Source organism: Rhinoderma darwinii, chromosome 8 (genome assembly GCF_050947455.1).
Source record: "Rhinoderma darwinii isolate aRhiDar2 chromosome 8, aRhiDar2.hap1, whole genome shotgun sequence".
Taxonomy (NCBI): domain Eukaryota; kingdom Metazoa; phylum Chordata; class Amphibia; order Anura; family Rhinodermatidae; genus Rhinoderma; species Rhinoderma darwinii.
In genome coordinates this window covers 107616186-107632668 of record NC_134694.1, presented here as the reverse complement: position 1 = coordinate 107632668, position 16483 = coordinate 107616186, and the positions used below count along the sequence as shown (strand labels likewise).

The following is a 16483-nucleotide window of genomic DNA, read 5'->3' as shown; positions in this document are numbered from 1 at the left end:
GTTGTCTGGTTTAAAAAACCCATTCTCAAATACCCTTTTAGGGTATTCTGGAGATCCTCATTCGGGACCTCCAAGAATCAGATGGAGCGGAGAGCAGCTATAAAGAGCACCTCTGGAGGACCTGGCAGTCCATGCATTTACACGGATAGCCCATTTATTTAAATAGGCACCATGTAATTCTTAATTTCCCCTGTGGTGGTGCTGCAGGGGAAAGTAACATTCGCTGCCCAACCAACCACAGATTACAGATGGTTATTTTAGCTCAGCTTTTAAAAGGGTTGTCCGGACACGGGACGTTTTTCATACTTATGACCTATCCACAGGATAGGTCATTAGTATATGATCGGTAGGGGTCCGACACCCTGACCCCACATCGATCAGCTGCTCCGGCTGCCTCCGGGCACCGGTTGTCCGTCCCGGAAGCAGATGGCTCTGGTCACAGTATAGCGGGCGAGCTGCAGTACTGTATTCAAGTGAATAGGAGCAGAGTTGCAGTTTTGCAGAACGGCCGCTATACAGTGTACGGAGTCATCTGCTTTCCGCACTGAACCCTGCATACAGTGCATAACATCTGGTGCCCGGAGGCAGCTGGAGCAGCTTATCAGCGCGGTTTCGGGTGTCAGACCCCCACCGATCATACTGATGACCTATCCTGTGGATAGGTCATAAGTATGGAAAAAAGGTCCCCTGCCCGGACAACCCCTTTAATACAGTGGTGCCCTCACATTTGCTAGCTAAGCTTGGGAACCTTGCGACTGGCGTCTGAGTTTCCTAACTGATAGACATCAAGTGGTGAGAGTGGGAGATTTGACATCTTCTCCTAGGAAGTCGAGTTGAGGGTGACCACAAGGTTTGATGGGGAAACTTTTGACTGTATTTTAACTTATGGCATCATAATATGGTTTGGTATGGCAACTATGAGGGAAAAGCGCCAGTTATGTAGGATGGCTAAGATGCTGGATCAGTTATAGGGTGTGAATCTATGAGCAAAGGTGTGTCAGTACAGTACATAGAAATTTGGGTGACACTTCTCATCCGTCCCACAGTCTTTTTGAATTATTACAGAAGCGGTTTAGCGTGGTTAGGACCTGAATAAGCTGGTTCAGAGGGAGTTTTTATCCTTCTGCAGTTTTAATGGATGTGTAATTTGCGCTAGCCTGTGCTTTTCTTGTATGCATTAACCCAGCAGGCTTTTTACCATTTCCAATATGTAAATTGAAATTTCTTATATGTGATTGTCATAGTTGTAAATTTCTGATCGCTAGGGGTTCAAGCATCAGGACAACCTGTAATTGACTTATTTTTGTGGGTCCTTTTTAACAAAAAGGAATTGTTGCTGAAGGAACACACAGTTATAATCTGTAGAAGAACCTGGCAGCAAGTGTTTAATTCCCCTGCAGCGCCCCCACAGGGAAATAAGAGCATTACACTGTGCTTATTTAAAAAAAATAATAGTAAAATAAATAATAATAATAATAATAATAGTAATCATAATATCAATGGGGGCTGTCTGTGTAATGTACGGACGTGCCTGGTCATCTAGGGACTCTTCACTTAGGGTAATAGATAGGAGCGGGACTTCATTTACTCAGAATTTCCTTATAAGGTTTTAAAAAAATGGGTTTTCTAAAGATGACAACCCCTTTAAGGTAATTCTTCTGTGTTTCACTGCCATGACCGCTTACATGTTTCTTTACTGGTCAGTGTTTGCATTACCGCATAGGGACCTGTTGATTTCTCTTCACATGACTGTGACCACTAACCACTGCCCACTGTAGTGGACTCCTTTAATCTTATGCATTTTATCAATCCCATAATTCTACCAGTTGTTCAGAAAATTTACTGGAATAAATGCCTACTTAAAGAGGCTCTGTCACCACATTATAAGTGCCCTATCTCCTACATAAGGAGATCGGCGCTATAATGTAGATGACAGTAATGCTTTTTATTTAATAAAACGATCTGTTTTCACCACTTTATTAGCGATTTTAGATTTATGCTAATGAGTTGCTTAATGCCCAAGTGGGCGTGTTTTTACTTTAGACCAAGTGGGCGTTGTACAGAGGAGTGTATGACGCTGACCAATCAGTGACCAATCAGTGACCAATCAGCGTCATGCACTCATATCCATTCATTTAGGCAGCGCATAGGGATCCTGCTAGTCACCTACATTATAGCGCTCATCTCCTTATGTAGGAGATAGGACACTTATATTGTGGTGACAGAGCCTCTTTAATAACACAATTAGAAATTAATCATTTTTACCCTTTACCATGAAAACGATCAATCAGGGACATTGAGTTGGTGATCATCTGCACGAGGGTCAATCACTAATGTATCCATGTTATGTAGCTTAGGCCTCATGGCAGGAAATTTCATCTGTAATCAATGTTTTCTAATTATACTTTTTATGCCTAAATCTAAATCACATGTTGATGAGTTGCTTTAGGCTACGTCCACATTAACTTTTCATCTAAATTTTTTTCCAGTTTCTAGATGGATAAATAGATATAGATAAATAAATAGAGATAGATAGATAGATAGATAGATAGATAGATAGATAGATAGATAGATAGATAGATAGATAGATAGATAGATAGATAGATAGATAGATAGATAGATAGATAGTGGCTAAATATGTTTTTTTTAAAAGGGGGGGGTATCTCAGAGGCATGTTGACTGGCCTAGCTGTGTGATGAAGGTTGTTGGTGTGTCCTCATGGAGTGGTGGCCGATGGTCAGGTCTACTGAGCACCACTAGAACATGGCGAGATGAGAAGATAGTGATGAATTCCAGAATAGGGATATTTCAGGAACAGGTAGAGGGACTTGGATGAATACAGGGACACTTGGGAGCCGTACAGAAGTGTGAACAAATCCAGGTGGAAATGTTCTTCTTATTCCAGACTGGCAGAGTGTGTGCTGTGTTGCCCCCGCTCTGCCCCGGACACCCCTCCATCCTCTCTGTACGGTCTCTTGTTCTACTAATTCTCTCGCAGAGAAATATCCTTGACTTTAGCTTCCTGTTGACGGAGCCTGGGCAGCGTTTCAGCCTTCTCTGCAGCATCTAAATTACATGAGGCAGCTTGAAAAAGAAAAGCAGATCTTTCATTTGTGTTTTTCAAAGGGTAAAATAGTGGAGAGGGTGTATGGGGAACAGATTTCATCTCGCACAGCCGCCCACGCAGCCCGAGCATACTGCCTTCACAGCGAGGAGGGGACATTATTTGGACGTTACGTGTGATGTGGTGGAGGTGAAGCTGATTTTTATGTGCGGATTCTGCTAATCTCAGCACCGAGATGCCAGAAAGAGATGAGTTTGTTGAAGGCGTCAGAGCGAGAGAGATGTTCTTACATAAGTCTCATTCCAACAATGACAGGCAGCATTGCTGTTGTTACTTAGCCTTGCGGGAGACGTGTCACCTTCATCCATGAACTAGACGTGGTGACATTTCTTTCAGGATTCTTGGCCGTGTACTATCACATGTTGACTTAAATTTTATGCCCCTGACATTTCATACATTGAGAAGCAAGATTCATTTCTGCCTTACTTCAGCGTCCTTCAACCTATATTGTTTTTTCCCCAGTTCATCGCCATTTTCAAGATCTCTGCTTGTTGTCAGTGAATATAAATATGATTTCATTTTTTTGGGGTGGGGGGCTAAAAACCTGTACAGACCTAATACGGCACTGTTCACATAGAGATTTTTGCAGGCAGAAAAAAACTGCCTCATAATTCCTTTAGGAATTTTGAGGCAGATTTTGAACTGCCTACATGTATTTTTCCACGTTTCCCGGCGCTTTTCGCCCGTGGCCATTAAAGCTAATGAAAGGACCGCGGGCAAAAAACGCTGTGAAACCCGCCCAGAAACGAGAGCCGCAGGTTTTTCGGCCTCCCAGTTATTTCAAAGAGAGGTCAGGGGCAGAAACCGCAGCATGCCGCTTTTTTTCTCACGAGCCAAAAGCCACCCGGGAAAAAGAACCGTATCTGCCACCCATTAAAATCAGTTAGAAATCAATTAAATCAATTAAAAGCGTCCTTTTTTTTTTACACTGATTCCGACGCAGTTTCTGTGTCAATATCAGCACCAAAAAACTCAGTGTGAATTGACCCTACTTGTCACAGCTGATAGTTTGCTATAGTTGTATGCAGTCTAGACAGTATTCTGTAAGCTAAACAGCCTGGAATTCAGACTGATACATTTTGCGTACACTGATACATTGTAGCAAACTATCAGAGCAGGGACATTTGTGCTCTTGATTTATTTAGTTCTCATAGGATTGTCTAGATAGGGTAGCGAACCCTCAGCTGTAAGCCACTTTTGGCTTTAGCTAAAAAAAAATTGCCAAAAACTGCATCAAAACTGTGTGTGATCCTAGCCTAAGGATAGAATCATATATGCCGTTTTTGGTGCAGTTTTTTTAATGCCGATTTTAGAGTCGAAGCCAGGAGTGGATGAAAAAGGCAGGAAAGGTATAAAGGTATCTTTCCTGTTAGATCCACTTCTAAAACTGCATTTTTTTTTTTAGTAAGGCCACGATCACACACACAGATTTGATGCAGTTTTTGGCCCAGATTTTTTAGCCAAACACAGGAATGGACACAAAAGTAAGGCGATGTATCAGTCTTTTCTTTATACCTTTCCTTCTTATTGGATCCACTTCTGGCGATGGCTGAAAAAACAGAGCCAAAAACTGCCACAAAAACGTAATCAAAACTAAGGGCATATTTACACGAGCGTGTGTGTTTTGCGCACGCAAAAGGCACTTGACAGCTCCGTGTGGCAGCAGCGTATGATGCGCGGCTGCGTGATTTTCGCGCAGCCGCCATCATTATGACACTCTGTTTGTATATTTGTAAACAGAAAAGAACGTGGTGCTTTTCTGTTTACATTCATACTTTGACTGCTGTTGCGCGAATCACGTGCGTCCCACGGAAGTGCTTCCGTGCGGTGCGCGTGATTTTCAAGCACCCATTGACTTCAATGGGTGCGTGATGCGCGAAAAACGCCAAAATATAGAACATGTCGTGAGTTTTACGCAGCGGACTCACGCTGCGCAAAACTCACGGACAGTCTGCACTGCCCCATAGACTAACATAGGTCCGTGCGAGGCGCGTGAAAACCACGCGGGCTGCACGGACGCAAATCACGTTCGTGTAAATCCGCCCTAAGTGTGTGATCCTGGCCTAAGTCTATTTCCATTCACTGACAACAAGTAGAAATCTTGAAAATGGTGAGGAATGGAAACACAACATATCCAGAACATTGAAGAATGTTTTATTACTTACATAAAAATGGAAAACCCTTTTGATATTTTCTTTTAATCACTGTAATAACTCTTTGGAAACCCACAGAGAACTCGTGACAACAGAGTAGGCTGTGCCCAATGACAAACTAAGCTCTACTACACCTGTAAGCAGCCTTTAGGTTTTGTCACAGTTTTGATGCAGTGTGTGCGTGTTTTTGGCGCGGCCCACTGAGACCCTGTTCCAGATTTTGTATGTTAGGACTTTGCATAGACTATTGCTAAGAACTGTGGTTAATAATGTGGATCTGACGGGGTGTGAAGATTATAATATGAACTGATTTTGCGCATGAAATGAAACATTAATGTTCCGCTAAATCCTGCCTAGTTTAGCTTCATTTATATCTTGAATTAATCATGAGTCTTCACAATGAACGGTTCATACCCTTGTGGGCATTGTGTGGGTAGAGCACAAATTAGTTCCAAGTGCTCAATAACTGGTGTGTTGGGTGCAACATTGAAGAAAACATAATCCTGGTAGTATTATAAAAATCTATGAACCTCATATACTTTACGTCAAATGTTGTTGATTTTTTAAGATGTCTGCTTGCTGTCGGTGAATGGAAACATTCCTGTTTACATCTAGATCCTGAAAACTTGTCCTGATAATGTGCTACAAGGGCCTCATGCACGTAACCCTATAATAGATCGGTTTTGTATAGATTTGTAATATGGCACCCATTGAAACTTATGTTCCTATACTGTATCTCTATGTGTTTTATTTGACGGACATATTCACCCCTAGAAGCATTTATTATAGAGGAGACCACGGTGCACATGAATTTCTGAATCTGTAATAAAAAAATAATCGGTCATCCACATGTCTCATGGCTTTAGTTTAAAGAACAGGGTTCTAGGCAACCCCCACCCCCACTATTACTTATGACGATAGGAGCGGGGGTTGACTAAACAATGGTGCACCCTTTTCCCATCATTTCAGGTGGTGAATGATGGAGACTTAGGTAAAGTTCACACACTTTTAGAAAAAAATGTCCATCTTCACCAGGCTTGACAGTGGCTCTTTAAATATAGGCATCTATGGGGTGCTATATGCCGCCTCCACACTTCTTATAAATAGGATGAATGGACAACCCGTCAGTCAGCATCTCTCCTCCAGTAAGCGATGCCAAGTGTTCTAACACAGCCGCTGATTGGAGGAGGTGACAGGGTTCCCATACCAAAGCACCACCCATGCGGAGCTGTAAACCCTCCTCCTCCCCAAAACCAGAGCTCTGTGCCCACTGCCCTAATTAATCATAGGCGTTTTATAGATGCCTGTATTTAAAGTGCCACTGTCTTATGGGGACACTTGAGAGTTATCTACATAGAACCAGGTGGTGTGATGGATTTCAGAACATGCTAAGAGTAGCATGTCCTTCGTTTGCTGCGTTTTTTATTAGACATCTATTATGACCACAGCCGATGTACGCGCTGAATATATCACCAGACAAATTTCCCAGACAATTTCCATTAAGTTATTACCGTCATATATTGTCATTAAACTCTGCTGACAATAAATTCTGTATATATTTAGGGACGGTCTATGTAATTCTAGACATACTGATAGAGAGACTGATGAAAGACAGTTATCAGCATCTAATGGTCGCTTCCTGCAGGACGAGGAGCATTGCGTGACCAGGCAGCTCTTATGACATTAACAACATCCGAGTTTTCCCAGACTATAGGGAGGGTCATCATCCGCTGTGTTTTCCTATATCAGGATCCCTACTAATAAGACTTGGAAAATCCCAAGACACTTGTGGCCGATTGGGGAAATGGAATTATTAAATATAATGGAATAAGAGGAGGGAGAAAACGAGAGAGGAGGGCAGGAGAAAGATGTAAGACAAGGAAAAAATATTATAGAGACAGACAATCAGATAATGATGGAGACAGACGCAGGAATATAGATACAGAATCTCAGCTAAATGGTTGTAGTATTGTAAAGGGTGAATCAGTAATAGAAACTGAAGCAACGAGTAGTGTGAACAGCGACTTGAAGAGAGTGACAGAGATGCAGAGAGCACGTAGTTAACTCCTTGGAGACACAGCCATTTTTCAAGTTTTCATTCTTTCCTGCCCGTTTTCCAAAAGCCACTAAAAAATTTTGTCGACACAGCTGTATAAGGGTTTATTTTTTTGGACTCCTGACGTATACAGTACCTCCGACAGAAGGCTCTAATGTATCCCACTGTATAGGCATACAGTGGGATGCCGTTGCCCGAAACCCCCGGGCAGAGATCTACCTGAAGCGATGTGCTGGGGAAACTCCTGATATTGTATCTCCTGACATCACTATCCATCTATAGATAGTGACGTCGGGAGATTCTTGACATATCGGGAGTTTCGTTTAACATATACCTGTGACGGATGCCATACAGTTTCATCAGTCACCCATAGGCTCCCATGTTAAAAAATTAAGTAAAAAAATCTGAGGGATCCCTCAGGATTGAAAAACGTAGTCTATTTCGCTATTCTATCCTTCAAAGAGACTTATACCAACGTATATCAGCCCGATAGAGACCATAAGGATGTAGCACTAATGGTGGCCCAAGAATTCTTAAACACATTTTTGAACCTGAAATTATTTGTTAGGCTTCGTTCACATCTGTGTTGTGACTTTTCGTTGTTCTGCTCCATCAGAGGAACAGAACAAAGGACTAACGGAACCAAGTGTTCCATTGCACAACGAACACCGGTGGCAGCCGACAGAACCCATTGACTTTAATAGGGTCCGTCGGCTTTCCGTCGGGGTGTCCGTGATTTTACCGGACACAATAGCCCAGCATGCTGTGCTATTGTCTCCGGTAATCCCTGGTAATCCCTGCCGGAACTGCGACGGAGGCCTCTAACGGAGCCTCCAATGCCGATGTGAACGAAGCCTTAAAAATTTCTCCCGAATTCACTCAGCATTAACTTCCCATAGTAACAGAATGGACACGTCCCACGAGACCCACTCTCCCCCCCCCCCCCATTCTATTATGTCCTATAGTCAAAAAGATATTACAGTGAATAATATGGATGAAAGGATTATGGAAGATGTTCCACTTCTCTGTTTTTTTTCCAGGGATGAAATTGCTGGAATGATGATCAATTTTCACTTGCAGCTGATGTGATATCTTTATTGACTAATATTGATCTTCTTAAAGGGAAAAATGCAATTTAATAAATTTAAGCAACTAGTGTTGACCTTTCGCCTTAGAATAGGAGCTTATTTACATGAACGTGGGGAAACTCGGACATGAAAAACAGCCGTTTTTCACATCCGAGTTTCACCCATGTGGGCCTTTTCACGGATCCCTCATAGCCTTCAGTCTATGTAGGGATCCGTGAAAACGGAAGAAAATAGGACACGTTCTATTTTTCAACGGACTATTCACATGGTCCATTGAAACAACAGCCTTGTAAACAGCCCCATTCAAATACATGCGTCCGTGTGACGGCCGTTGTTTTAACGGCCATCACACGGACGTAGTTAACCTTCATGTGAATAAGCCCTAAGAAATACTAACTGTGGGTTTTTTATTCACACATCAATTTATTTATTTTTCCACATCAATATTTTTTGCAAACTAATGGGACCGGCATGTAAATGACACATTACTAAACCCTGTATCCAGGGAGCTAAAATAATCCAAATTTATTTAAATTCCTCTTTAAGGCCAGGATCACATATGCCGTTTTGATGCAGTTTTGGGCTTTGTTTTTTGAGCCAAACACAGAAGTGGACACAAGAGAACCGAGATGCTTTTCTTTATACATTTCCCTCCTTTTGGATCCACTTCTGGCTTTGGCCAAAATCTGCCACAAAAACTGCATCAAAGCTGTGAGTGTGATCTTGGCCTAAGGAGTTTTAAAATTACTATTTAAATTTGGAAATATTTTTGTAGAGGTAGCATAGTTACATGGTTAGTCTTGACATATGACTTCCAAGTTCAACAAGAACATTTAAACGAGGATTCTATACATAAAATATGGGACTACCCCTTTAAGGGAAAAAAAGAAATAAATTAGAAAAAGTGTCCAAAATAAACAAAATGTAAAGAAGGAACAATTATTTATTACAGACTACGACTACACATCATATGCTCATATCGATCAACTTTGTACTAGATGAACAAGGATTTTCCCAATGTTTGATTGAAGGGGGTCTTACCCTCGAGGCCGCTGCCAATCAGGAGATCGAAGGGGCTGTGGCGCTCTTTATTGTTTACCTCTATGGGCGGCTGTGCCTGATACTACAGCTCAGTCCCATTCAAGCTATACCTGCAAAAATAATAAAGAGGCCGTGGCCATTTATTGTGCGGATCGGCAGGGGCCCCGATGGTCAGACCGGCATCAATGGCACATTGATATCCTATATTAACAAGGAATATTAATAATTTATATAAATATTAAGATTTGTGGTGGTTGAAAGCCTAGCGTCCCATACAATTTGTAGCACCCCCTTCAGCAGGCGCAACTGATCTGACCAGTGCGACTGCACAGGTCGCAGACCCCTAAGACCAGCTCTACATATGTGCCTGTCCCAAAGATACAAACTAGCATCCACAGCAACCAAGAGCAAACCATAGCAACCAATTGAAATTCAGCGGAAGGCAGAAATGCCAAGAACTAGGCAATGGAGGCAAAGGCTGATTTCTTGCCATGACAGTTTACTCCGACAGGAGCTAAAAAATACAATAAGACGAGGCACAACATTCTGCTATTTTGTTGAAAACCTTTTTATAATATTTGACTCCATGAGTTTTAATGAAGGGTTTTTATTGATCTTGTCCACCATTAAATTAATTGAATAGATTTTCTGTAAAGTTCTTCTAATAAAGCTTTAATGAATTAATAAATTATACAAGCAAATAGGCGTTTACAGTAAAGTGAGACACCACACAATTTATTATAAAATTCATATCCTCTCGTTGATTAGAAGGTTGATAAAAAATAAATAAAATCCATGCTCCCATATCCTGCGTCTTCTCACATGACTTCCTACAGGTGGCAAGTCATGGGCCATGTACCCGGCAGTACCAGGTACATGGACCCCGTACGGCGCCACTCAGGGTGGCTTATGAGACCTCCATGGACTGCATCTATGGGTAGAGTTCCTCCGTAATAACCAGTGTGATGCTGCATGGCACAATTTTTTTTTTCTTATGGATTTCATCCATGTGCCTTCATATACCATTGGGGGCACATAGGGGTACAGTACAGGCCCATAGAAGACTATGGATGGCATATTGAGGATTTGTGTAATACAGATACTGAATATGACTCTATACAGGTGGTTTAGGTCTGGGTGTGAGATTTATCTTGCGGGGGTGTGGAAGCCTGACTGCTTGGGGTAGTTTTTGACAATTTTTTCAAAATGCATATAGCAACACGTACAGTGCACATTGCCACGTGAGATCTGTTTCATTATATGTAGTATCCTGAACAACAACGACGATGACAACATCCCTAGCAACAACAACAAGACATTCTAGACATTTTGCTGCCAAATTAGGAATGGGAAAGTGCAAGGATGGACTGTGTATCTGCCAAAATACTGCCCCCTGCAGTGAGGAAAGTACTGCTACCTGAGTTCTCACCTTGCTCCATGGGCGTTGCACCCCTGTCTCTCCCCATTTGGGACATATAGAACAGTGCTGTCATCTTGTTCACGGCAATCCAACAGAGGACTTTTGAAGGATATTCAGATCTTTGCTGCTTTGTTTAGCTCTCCAGCTGAGAAACTACAACTCCCAACATAGCCTGAAATTGTATTCTCTAAACAGTTAAAGAGCTACAGGTTGGTGGCCACTGGTCTAGACCAATGGAAGTCTGTTCCGTCAGTCCAAAAATGAGTTGTGCCCACTTAAAAATTTTGGGATGGTGCTAATATGCAGCAAAGCAAAAAAATATATAACAGCTAAATTTTTTGTTGTCACTGGGTTCCGATAGCAGCTAAATATATTTCAACAACAATTATGAGGATCGTTGGTCATTGATCTAACATCTATAAAAATAAAAAAAAATAACAGAAAAAGGTATTTTCCTTAAGTCAATCCCGATGAACCAAGGTCAGACTAATGATAGACCTTGAGCACAAAGTTCCGGCCCCGGGGCCCCATTATCCCATTTAGTAGACTGACACAAAGCGTAACGGAGCTAGAGGGCAGCTAATTGGCCTGAATGAAGGGCAGGAATCCCAGAGCACAGACCGTTTCTGTAACATGAATCGCTCGGTATGCAAACTGTGAGGCTCGTAAACAGATCTTGGAAATAGCCTGCGGCACAGTCAGCAGCAAAGACAGAATGGAGATAGGGAGACGTGAGTTATGTGCATCCCACAATAGGGTGAGACAGACAGTAGAAGCCATAAGATGGGATACAGGCTGCCTTTGGCTACTTCAGAAATTAGGGAGGATTGAATTTCCATAATGGTGCTGTCACGTTGGGTTTGTGGACCCACTGGGCCGTACTGCCTTGGCGGTAGGGCAGCTGGCCAACAGGGCGCAGGTCACAGTCCACAGTTCGTATAAGGTACTTGTGGCAGCTCAGACAGTAGCAAAGCAGGCTCGGCTGGGACTAGGCAGCGGGTAGACGTCAGGCGTGGAGCAGCAGGACAGGCATAGATACAGCACAGCACGACTACAGCATAGCACGGCACCTGACCAGGATACAGGAACAGGGAACACTGGAACTGGAAAACACTAGGAGACCATTTTCTTAGACAAACTAGGATATGACAAACAATGCTCAGGCAAGGATCAGAAGGGCAGAGGCCTTCTTATAGTCCAGGAAATCATGTGAGTTGATGATGATGATGATTTTTTCATGTGTCGCGCACTGGCCCTTTAAGAGCGGGCACGAGCTTGCACGCGCACCCTACGGGACACAGCGGACCAGAGCGGAAGTGAGCGCTGGCGTCTCCTAGGAAGGAGATGGGGACCAGCGCTCACAGATCCATGGCTGCAGGTGTCGGGAGGTAAGTAAACCGGATGGCCCGCGGCCATGGACGCTACAGTATCCCCCCTCTTACACCCCTCTTCTTGGGACCAGAGCGAGAGAGGAATTTCTTCAGAAGGGTAGGAGCATTGAGGTTCTCCTCTGCCTCCCAGGACCTCTCATCAGGACCAAACCCCCTCCAATCCACCAAATAAAAAGTCTTTCATCTCACTTTCTTGGTGTCCAAGATCTCCTTAACCTCGAAAGTGTCTAAAGGACCGCTGGAGTCAGAACCACCTGTTTCAAGAGAGAGACATGGAAGGAGTTAGGGATCTTGAGGATAGGAGGCAGCCTAAGCTTGTAGGTGACAGGGTTGATCTGCTGCAGGATCTCGAAGGGTCTAAAGGAACCTGGGAGCAAATTTGTATGATGGCACCCGCAAACGAATATTCCTGGAGGACAGCCAGACCTTCGTGCCAGGAAGAAACTGAGAAGGTTCTCTTCTCCTTGTGTCCGCCTTCAGTTTCATGCAGTCGACTACCAGCAGGATGGAGGATCGAGTCTGCTGCCAGATCTGCAGAAAGTCCCTAAAAGCAGTGTCAGCAGCTGGTACCTCGGACGTATCAGGCACCGGGAGAGGAATTTGAGGGTGTTGGTCATAGACAATAAAGAACAGTGTCTTCTGTGTGGACTCGCTGGTGTGATTATTGTAGGAGAATTCAGCCCACGGGAGCAACTGCACCCAGTCATCATGCTGCTTGGAGATGAAGTGGCGTAAGTAGTTCTCCAAGATCTGATTGATCCTCTCGACCTGACCATTGGACTGAGGATGGTAGGCCAAGGAAAAGTCCAGCTTTACACCTAGGAGTCCGCAGAGGGCTCTCCAGAACTTCGAGGTGAACTGAACCCCCCGATCAGACACAATATGCTGCGGCAAGCCGTGCAGGCGCAAGATTTGTTGGATGAAAAGCTTGGCCAGTTGAGGAGCAGAAGGAAGACCGGTCAGAGGAACGAAGTGGGCCATCTTCGAAAATCAATCCACCACCACCCAGACAGCACTGCATCCAGCAGAGAGAGGCAGGTCAGTAAGAAAGTCCATAGCTATATGCTGCCAGGGAGTATCGGGCACAGGCAATGGCTGGAGAAGGCCAGCAGGTCTGGAGTGATCGACCATGTTAGCTGCACACACTGAGCAGGAAGAAACAAAGTCCATAATGTCCTTGGCCAGCATGGGCCACCAAAAATGACGGGCAATCAGATCCTGGGTCTTACGAGTACCCGCGTGACCTGCCAGTCTAGGGGAGTGTCCCCAGCGAAGGATTCTCTCTCTGTCAGCCAGGCGCACAAAAGTCCTCCCTGAAGGAATGTCCCCAACTTGCAGGGGATTGACAGAGACAATGCAAGAAGGATCAATAATGTTCTGTGGAATCTCTATGGTGTCTTCTGTCTCAAAAGACACGGATAAGGCATCGTTCCTCACATTTTTGTCGGCTGGGCGATAATGGAGCTCAAACTGGAACCTGGTAAAGAACAGTGACCACCTGGCCTGACGAGGGTTCAGCCGTTGGGCCGTCTGAAGATAGGTGAGGTTCTTGTGGTCCGTAAAAATCAGGTTGGGATGAGCTGCGCCCTCTAGTAGATGTTTCCACTCCTCCAGGACCAATTTGATGGCCAATAACTCCCGATCCCCAATCGAGTAGTTGCGTTCTGCGGAAGAGAAGAGCTTAGAGAAGTATCCACATACCATTGACTTGCCCTAAGAACCTCGCTGGAACAGGAGTGCACCAGCACCGACAGAGGATGCGTCCACCTCCAACGAGAACTGTAGGGAAATAGCTGGATGATGGAGAATAGAGGCGGACGTAAAGGCGGTCTTCAGGCTATTGAATGCGGACCCTGCCTCAGGAGTCCACACCTTGGCGTTCATGCCCTTCTTAGTGAGGTTGGAGATAGGAGATGTCAGTGAGAAGTTTGGAATAAACTGTCTATAAAAATTGGCGAATCCCAGAAAGCGCTGTATGGCCCTCAAGCCTCGAGGACGTGGCCATTCCAGGACAGACTTTACCTTTTCAGTATCCATCTTGAGACCTCTATTCGAGACAATGTAGCCCAGGAAGGGTAGAGCATCCTTTTCAAACACGCACTTCTCCAACTTGGCGTACAGACGATTCTTCCTTAAGCGCAGCAAAACTTGACGTACATGTCTCTGATGCGTCATAGGATCTGGAGAAAAAATCAAGATGTCATCAAGATAGACCATAACAAAAACATAGAGGAGGTCACGGAAAATGTAATTCACAAACTCCTGGAAGACCGCGGGAGAATTACACAGGCCAAAGAGCATTACTAGATATTCATAGTGTCCGTCACGGGTGTTAAATGCAGTCTTCCATTCGTCACCCGGTGAGTCCGGATTAGGTTGTAAGCCCCACGCATGTCTAGTTTGGAAAAAATCTTGGCACCATGTGTACGATCAAACAGTTCAGAGATCAGAGGCAACGGATACTTATTTTTCATAGTGATTTGGTTGAGGCCCCGGTAGTCAATACAAGGACGCAGGGAGAAATCTTTTGTTTTGACGAAGAAAAACCCGGCTCCTGCCGGGGAGGAAGACTTCCGTAAGAAGCCCCTCTCCAAGTTCTCTTTAATATAGGTGGACATGGACAGAGTCTCTGGCAAGGAGAGAGGATATATCGTACCACGGGGAAGGGATGCACCAGAAATCAGCTCGATAGGACAGTCATACGCCCAGTGTGGGGGCAGTGTCTCCGCCTCCCTTTTGCTGAAGACGTCCGAAAATGCAGCATAATGACCAGGCAATCCTGCCAAAGACCGAGGCAGAGGAGGCTGAGCCGAACGAATCTGCACCAGACATTGGCTGAACCTCTCCAGAGTTCCAGTCTAGGACTAGGGCATGTAGTCGGAGCCAAGGCAGGCCCAGCAGCACAGGGTTAACGGCCTTGGACAGGACATAGAACGATAGAAGTTCGGAGTGGAGAGCCCCTACTTGGAGCCTCAGCGGCTTGGTCACAGCTATAACTGGGTCTGGCAGAGGTAGTCCATTTACTGATGCAACCATCAACGGTCTCTCCAGAGGTGTAGTGGGTAATTGAAGAAAGTCCACCAGGTCTCTACAAATGAAATTAGCAGCGGATCCAGAGTCCAGATATGCAGAGACCTGATGCGTTTTCTCACCGGACACTATGGTCACGGGTATAGACAATTTAGACGGGGGTCCATTCTTTGCCCAAGGTTGTCTCTCCTACCAACCCTAGGCTTTGGGGCTTTTGAGGACACTGATGCACAAGATGGCCTCTGGGGCCGCAATAAAGACGGAGTCCCGAAGTGCGTCTGCGTTGTCTCTCTTGGGTAGATAGCTTACATTGGTCCATCCTCACAGACTCCTTAGGAGAATCAGCATCTGAGGACGGTAGGGGTTGCTGCAAGGTATGGACCGGACTAGGAAAACCTCCACCCGACGAACCTCTTGGAGCCGTTCTCAGAGCCTTCTATAAATCCGGGCAGCCAGAAGGATGAGGTCATCCAGGGTAGACGGTAGATCCCGAGTGGCAAGCTCGTCCTTAATCTTAGGAGACAGTCCATGCCAGAATGAAGCCACCAGGGCCTCATTGTTCCACAACAGTTCACCCGCCAGGCGTACTCGTCCACAGAGATGTCTCCTTGGCGTAGGTTCAACAAGGAAGCCGCTGCAGAGGAGACTCGTCCAGGCTCCTCAAACACCGTGCGAATTGTCCGGAGGAATCCCTGGAAGTCACGGGTCTCTGGTCCTTGTCTCTCCCAGATAGGGTTCGCCCATGCAAGGGCCTTGCCAGTAAGAAGAGAGATGATGAAAGCGACCCTTGTGCCATCATACGAAAATGCCCTTGACTACAGGCTGAAGTGGATCTGGCACTGGTTCAAAAATCCACGACAGGTACTTGCGTCTCCATCATAGCGGTCAGGAAGTGGCAAAGAAAAACAAGGATCAACACTGCCAGGAGGTCTAGTCTGAGAAACAGTACTGCCAGGAGGTGTAGTAGGAGGAACGGCAGCTCGTGCCTCCTGCTGATGTGCGGGAATATTCAAGGCCTGGAGGAGTTGGTCCTGTCGAGACTGGAGGTCTAGCATATCCGCCCGCATCTCTTGTGACGTCGTCATGGTCTTGGATCGACCAGCGGGGTCCATGACCTGAACGTACTGTCACGTTGGGTTCGTGGGCCCTCTGGGCCGTACCACCTTGGCGGTATGGCAGC

The 16483-nt window shown here is 45.0% G+C and overlaps 1 protein-coding gene and 1 long non-coding RNA gene across 2 annotated transcripts in view; one reads left to right on the top strand and one right to left on the bottom strand.

Annotated features, from left to right (window-relative positions):
- LOC142659784 (uncharacterized) overlaps positions 1–16483 on the top strand; it is a 63388-nt gene that overhangs the window by 743 nt on the left and 46162 nt on the right. The window lies entirely within an intron of this gene.
- SLC8A2 (solute carrier family 8 member A2) overlaps positions 1–16483 on the bottom strand; it is a 58504-nt gene that overhangs the window by 23352 nt on the left and 18669 nt on the right. The window lies entirely within an intron of this gene.